The sequence below is a fragment of the Halyomorpha halys genome, unplaced genomic scaffold, assembly GCF_000696795.3.
Source record: "Halyomorpha halys isolate HHAL.00 unplaced genomic scaffold, Hhal_1.1 Scaffold31.1, whole genome shotgun sequence".
Classification (NCBI taxonomy): domain Eukaryota; kingdom Metazoa; phylum Arthropoda; class Insecta; order Hemiptera; family Pentatomidae; genus Halyomorpha; species Halyomorpha halys.
This window is the reverse complement of record NW_027107458.1, coordinates 1,120,907-1,128,112: the sequence shown is the minus strand read 5'-3', so window position 1 is coordinate 1,128,112 and position 7,206 is coordinate 1,120,907. Positions and strand designations below refer to the sequence as shown.

Sequence of the window (7,206 nt, the reverse complement as noted above, 5' to 3'; positions counted from 1 at the left end):
AAGTACCACCAATGGGTGGTTCCTTCCCAAGATTTTCAAGTGTATATGAAACATACTACATATTTACCTGTTGTATCATTTTGTACAGTTGTAAATTACCATAAATAAATAATAAAAAAAAATGGGATTATTTGAATTTATTTTAATCCTCCAATTTTGGCACCATTCTTCAAGGGATACAATAAAAGGATCATTGTTCACTGGCAATAGACATAAGTCATTGGCATACGTGGTGAGGATAGTGTGAGGATGGATTGGGATGTCAGCTGTATAGACGGTGCAGATAGCTAAAAAGTAAAGTTAGAAAAAAAAAAGAAGATAGATAAAAAATAGCAATCCTACATTTCAAGAATCGCTTTTGAAAGTTGACTGATTATTCGATGACGTATTTCAATATTTCTCATCGTCATTAACATTACACTTTATTGTAATTTCTTCAAACTTCATTAAATTGATTTTTCTTGCAGTAAAAAGCTCAAAATGTGTATAATAGTGATATTCAAATAGTCTGGAAGAGGAAAAATGATTATTTTTAGAACAAAATAAACTTTCAGTCTAGTATACTTAATTTTCTTTATTTAAAGTAATGAACTATCTCACCAATGAATATAAAATAATTTAATAATTATTATTTTTTATGACTGAAAATTATCGGATTTTCTTTCTCTTACCTAGATATGAAATATACAGTAAGAGGAATGTCATCCTGAACAATAAAGACTCTAAACTAGCATGGACATTGTGCAAGAAGTATTTAACTAAAAAGTTATTTATTATACGTAAATCTTTTTTTTTTTAATATTGTCTAAAAAATAAATATTTGGAAAGTGCTGCTCGTCCTAGAGAATACATGCCCTCCTGTCAGCCCTGACTTGCCAAAAGAGCGTATGTTACCTGACAGAATGAGTTATAGACCTGTCAGTCAATTTCAGCTCAATATGGCTATTTAAAATTTCTATTTCTAATGTATTTCAACGTGGATTTCTTAATTTTAAATAAATACATGAATTATTCGCGAACGGTTCATCTCTACCGTAAGTTTCCATAGTTAAAAGTTTAGGAGTTTTTTTAATTTTAAGATTTTTTTTAAATTTGTAATTTTAAGACTATTCTTGCAAATCTTGCAGTTCTCTTTAACTTCAAAATAACCTGTTATTACTCTATATTTCTTTCAAGTTAAGACTTAATATTTCCAAAAACCATTTATTTTTCTGGTACAATGTTTTTCCTTCAACCATTTTCGAAGCATTTTTCTAATCTGTCTTAATATAATAATATAATATAATAAGTAACATGAATTTCCAATTTTTAAAAAAAAATATGTTTTTCAGACATCCTTGAATAAGGCTGAATGAAATGTTTCCAAAATCCATAAATAATAATTACGAATAGGTCAAATAATTTCTCCAAGAATTGGTTGGTCGAAAATCAGTAGTATTTGTACCTTAGTTGTCTTTATAAACTAAATTATTTTAAATATAATTTTTTCAATTTCTTGAGACTAGTATTTATTTATTAAGTAAATCAGATGGTAGTTTAGTCTCAGCACCCTATATTATATCAACAGTCCAATGTTTCGGCCAATTCTGCCATCTTCAAATATAAATTCTCACCTCATATAAAAATTTTAAAATGTTTTTCAGGCTATTCTGTCCAGGTCATTAATTATAAGTCAAAATCGCCCTATTTTTTCAAAGATTTTAATTTTCGATTAATCTACACATTAGTTAGTTTCAGCGGTAGAAAGTTTTAAAAATTAATGAAGTTTTGAAAAAATAGGGTTATTTTGACTTATAATTAATGTCCTTGGTAGAATAGCCTGCAAAACATTTTTAAAATTTGATGTGAGGTGAGAATTTATATTTGAAGATTGTCCTTGAAGATTAAACAATGATACCATTTGATTTATTTAATAAACTAAATTATATTTATTAGCTACCATAAGTATCCAGTTTAGTTTTTATCCTACAAAGTGATAGTAAAATTCACTTGAGACCTAAGAAATTAAAATTAAGCTACTATTTCAAATTTTAACTCCAAAACTAGAATTCAAAATGGTGTATAGTTAAGTTTGTAAAACTTATTACTAGATTAAATGTTTAGATTTTGAATCAGTTTAAATGAAATCTCGTACAAAATATATTCCTGAAACTGAATATTTTATTTATTAATTGAAATTTAGAACTGTATAAAAAAAATACAATAAGTAAATATGACAAATGTTTTAAAACAACTGATAATCTTGGAAAGGTACCACCCAATGGTAGTACTTAAATCATTGATTTAACTTAGAATATCCCGTGGCCGTATTCTTTTCAGACGTAATAAGGAAAATCGAGGATTTTACGGGGGATTTGGGATTGTAAGTATAAGGATATGGAACGAATTCGATGGTTTAGTGGAGCCCAAAAAGCTCAATTCCTTATGTACAAAAGTGTCTGATTATCGTAGTATATAAGAGTTTTTTTATAGTCAAGTTGTGAGCGTTTGTTAAGTAGGTGTTGCTGTTGACAGATTCTACCAGCAGTTTCTTCTCATTTCAGTCTAGTATGACAAATCCAAGTATCTTGTCAAGACGGAGTCCTAAGTAGCGAATCTGATCAACTGGCGTTAGTGGGATATTTAAAAAAGATACTGCTATGCAGGAAAGTAGAGGTGTATGACCTAGAGTAAAGGTGATCAGATGCAATTTATTTTGATTCTTAATTTTGATACTTGTCTTGAATGGATGTTATGTATGACTGTAGAATTTGTGATCCAAAAGCAGGCTCATTGCATATGAACATTATACCTTTGTCGTCAGCATATATTGTTGGGTGGGTTGGGATATCAGATGTATCAACCGTATAGAGAATGGGACTCATAATACTACCTTGAGGAACACCGTTGGACTGAGAAAAGAGAGATTAGTAGGCTAGGTTATGATTTACTTTAAAGGTTCTATCAGAGAAGTAGGAGCGGATCAAAAGAAAATATACAGGGGGAAGGAATTGAAGAAGTTTATATAGCAGACCTGGATGCCAGACTCGATCAAAAGCTTGTTCAATATCGAGGAAGACTCCCGTGCACTACATACCGCGCTCCAATGTGGAAGATATGACATCAACCACTCGATGACTCTGTTGTATGGTAGAATGGGATGTTCTAAATCCACTCTGGTGGTCAGGAATAACATGATATGAGTCAAGGATTGGATAGAGGCGTTTTAATAAGAGTTTTTCTAGGATTTTGCCCATAATGGGCAGGAGTGAAATAGGATGGTAGAAAGATGGATAAAAACATGCACCAATCATTTTGGAAAGGTTATCCCTGAGTGTTTTAGCAGTTTCAAAAAAATATCATTTCTGCTATCCGAGGTCTTAAAATTAAAAAAGCTAAAGATAAATATGATTGAAACTGAAATTAAATTTACATTATCAATATAGTCTGAAATAAGAAAAAAAAATTATTATATGGTTACCAAAACAGTATAATTCAACAATAATTTTAAACCAAAAAAGAATTCTTAGTTACTCTCTTCAGCGGAATATTCGATCCTATCTTCAGGTTCTTTAATTTTAAGACCTCGGATAGCAGAAATGCTCTTTTCCTTTTTTTATGTTATTTTATTTTTATACCAGATCGGCCTGGTGGGCCTTACATGGTTGATATAACTTATATTATATATATTTTTTAACAGTTGATTATGAGGGGGTATAGTCATACAAATGGCACCCCTAACTATATAAAATGTTCTTATTGAAAGAAAAAAAAATAAATAGATAAGAATAATGCTTTTTAATAAAGGAGGAAAGTAAAATTAATAACAAAAAATAATGATATTGGTACACTTAAATAAAACAAACAATTGTCTTCCAATAGTAAAAAGAAACAAGTTAATTTTAAAAATGGAAGAGAGAAAAAAAATAATAATAAGTAAATAGAGGTAGTGTGACTATGAATTAATTTTATATTTATAAAAAAATTATAAAAGAATGTCGTGCAGCAGTCTGGGCTTCAATCTTCGGGTTGAGGTTGGGTTTTCCAGGTTGTAGGTCACTGCTCCTTAAACTGTCGACCACTGGGAACTTCATGATCCGTTTTTTGATATAATCATCTATTGACTCTATTTGTAATTCGCAATGTAATTGGCTATTTCTTATGAACCAAGGAGTATTAACTTAGGACTTTATTTCGAAAAGATTGTAGTTTTTTTTTTCTGGTTTTAGTTTGGAATTTCATATTTTCTTGAAACTGCTAAAACTCTCAGAGATAACCTATCCAAAATGATTGGTGCAAGTTTTAACCGAATTTCACTTCTTATTAAATACATTTTTTTCATTGTTTGCTCCTTTTTAATTAATATCATTTAAAGCTACATATCATCCTACTTGTCAACATTATTCAATAAATCCCTTTTAAAATAGGTTCTACCAGATTACCAGAGGAAATATCAAAAATATAGTTTTAGTAAGGAATGACCCATAAAGTAATGTTATATAAAATGTAAAATTGTACTGGTATGATATATCCCAATTAATTTTTTCCTAGACAATTAGAGACAATAAGGAAAGTTATGAAAAATTGGAAAAAGTTCCCAGTCCGGAAGGGCTACTTTTTTTTAGCTATTTTCTCAATTTTTATTGCTTCGTTGATTGGACTAATTCTATTTTTGAACCTATATTCTAACAAAGAAATCATATAATTCATTATTTTATGATTGAAAATATTGCAATCATTTGATATTTATTTGTTTTATTCATAATTGTAATAAGAATAATAATAAAATATAAAAAAGTTATACTATGAGAGCAGTTTATATTAACCGGACCGGACCACTATTCGGCGATGTTATTCGTTACTATTAGATCTTGGCGTACAATCAAGGACCGACCGCTAACATATTTTCCTTCACCTAGCCTTCGTCTTCTCAACGTATGGTCTTCAGTCATCAAGGTTGAAAAATATTTCGATGCCTCGTCATGGGTGTATAATACAATTATTTTTTATCTTAATTATTTTAAATTAGTAGTAATATTTATAATAATAATAAGTATAAAGGCTGAAATTTCGATGCCAAACTACTGAACCACAAAATCTACATCAGTCAGTTGAAATCCTCCCATCTACGTTTTGGTCTACCCTCGGACGTTTACCCGTTGGTTCAGTATTAATCCGTTAGTTACTAAGTACCACACCTTATACGTCCATCTTATTCGCCGTAATGCTAATAACTATAGAAGTTCCCTCAATTCAGTGTTATGTGACCTTCTAAATTCTCCGGTTAACTCAGCCTTTTTCTGTCTGAATATGTTATGTAATACTTTATCTTAGAAAATCTTAATACACTGTTCTTCTCTAAGAGTAAGAAGCCACATTTCAACAGTAGGAAAGATAATAAATTTTTAAATAATTTTAACATTTTTAATGCGTCAGCTAAGCTATTTCTAAATTGGAAAATAACAAGCATTTTATCTCAGTTTTATTTCCTTAGTTTTTTCTAGTAGCCATAGAACCTAAATACTGATAGTACAAGAGCCGGGAAGAAAAAAAGCCAGTTATCTCATCCCAATTTTTGATTACTTTAATGGAAACTAGGTATAATTACAAGTCAAAAATGATGAGTCTGAGATTATTTAAAGGAGAGTAGATGTGCTAAAATATTAGCCCTAAAACAGCTATTTACGTTCAATAGTTCTCGAGATATAATTTTTTAAATAGCAAAGTTTCTTAATAGTTCGTGAATTTATATCTCAAAAACCATTTGTTGTACAGATCTCTATTAGCACTCAAATTAAAGCTAGTTTAATGGACTATAAAAAAGTTTATGAGCTTTAGCTTCGTAGGAATAGTAGTTTTCATGATATTTGTCGAATAATAAGTTTGATTTTCGAAAATTTCATTTCAGAAACCATTAGACGTACAGATGTCTGCCAGCGCTCAAATTAAAGCTAGTTAAATTTGCTACACAATAGTTAATTAAGTATATCTTTGTAGAAGTAGTAGTTTTTATTATATTTGACAAAATATTAATTTCTAGTAGTTCCAATAAAAGGTCGGATTTTTGAAAAAATATATCTCTAGATCCATAAGACGCACATATGTCTGCCAACACTCAAACTAAAGAGAAATTAAACTTACTATAATGTAGTGTATGACACTTATCTTCGTATGGGTAGTAGTTTTTATGATATTTACACATGAATATGAAATTGGCAAATGAAAATTTGTCCGAACAACTATAAATCAATTTATTTTAGCAAATTTCATGTAAACTATTACTCCTACGAAGATAAACATCATAAAATAATTTATAGCTCATTAACTAGCTTTAATTTGAGTTCTAATAGAGATCTGTACGACAAATTGTTTTAAGATATAAATTTTTCAAAATAAATTCACTAATTGATTTTCAGTACGTCCCAAGCAACATTTTTATAAAATATTGCTTTTTAAGAAGTTATATCTCAAAAACCATTTGATGTACAGATGTCTATTAATGCTCTAAAATTAAAGCTAGTTTAATGGGCTATAAATTATTTTATGATGTTTATCTTCGTAGGAGTAATAGTTTGCATAAAATTTGCTAAAATAAATTGATGTATAGTTGTTCGGACAAATTTTAATTTTCCAAATTCATATTCATATGTGAAAAAACTACTACTCCTACGAGGATAAGGGTCATAAACTACTTTATAGCAAGTTAAATTTCCTTTATTTTGAGTGTTGGCAGACATGTGTGCGTCTTATGGATCTAGAGATATATTTTTTCAAAAATCCAACATTTTATACGAACAACTAGAAATTAACATTTTGAGAGTTTATTTTGTCAAATATAATAAAAAGTACTACTCCTACAAAGATAAATTGACTATTTTGTATTAAATTTAACTAGCTTTAATTTGAGCGCTGGCAGACATCTGTACGTCCAATGGTTTCTGGAATGAAGTTTTTCATTAATCACACTTACTGCCCAAACAACTATAAACAAAATTATTTTAGCAAATATCATGTAAACTACTATTCCTACGAAGGTACAGGTCATGTACTTCTTTATAGTACATTAAACTAGCTTTAAATTGAGTGCTAATAGATATCTGTACGTCACATAGTTCCTGAGATATATAATTCTCAAAATAAATTAACTAACTACTAATCTTCCAGTAGATTTTTAAGAAATTTTGCTTTTTAAAAAGCTATATCTCGAGAACTATTGGACGTAAATAG

At 29.2% G+C, this 7,206-nt stretch overlaps 1 protein-coding gene across 9 annotated transcripts in view; it reads left to right on the top strand.

Annotated features, from left to right (window-relative positions):
* The window catches only part of Zasp66 (PDZ_signaling and DUF4749 domain-containing protein Zasp66), a 235,614-nt gene that overhangs the window by 19,427 nt on the left and 208,981 nt on the right, over positions 1 to 7,206 (top strand). Inside the window, exon 1 of one of the 9 annotated variants that reach the window (XM_067045753.1) lies at positions 5,546 to 5,551. The exons of the other annotated variants lie outside the window; for them this stretch is intronic. The gene's annotated coding sequence lies outside the window, so the exon portion shown is untranslated. Of the gene's footprint in view, positions 1 to 5,545; positions 5,552 to 7,206 lie in introns of those variants that run through there. 9 annotated transcript variants of the gene reach the window in all.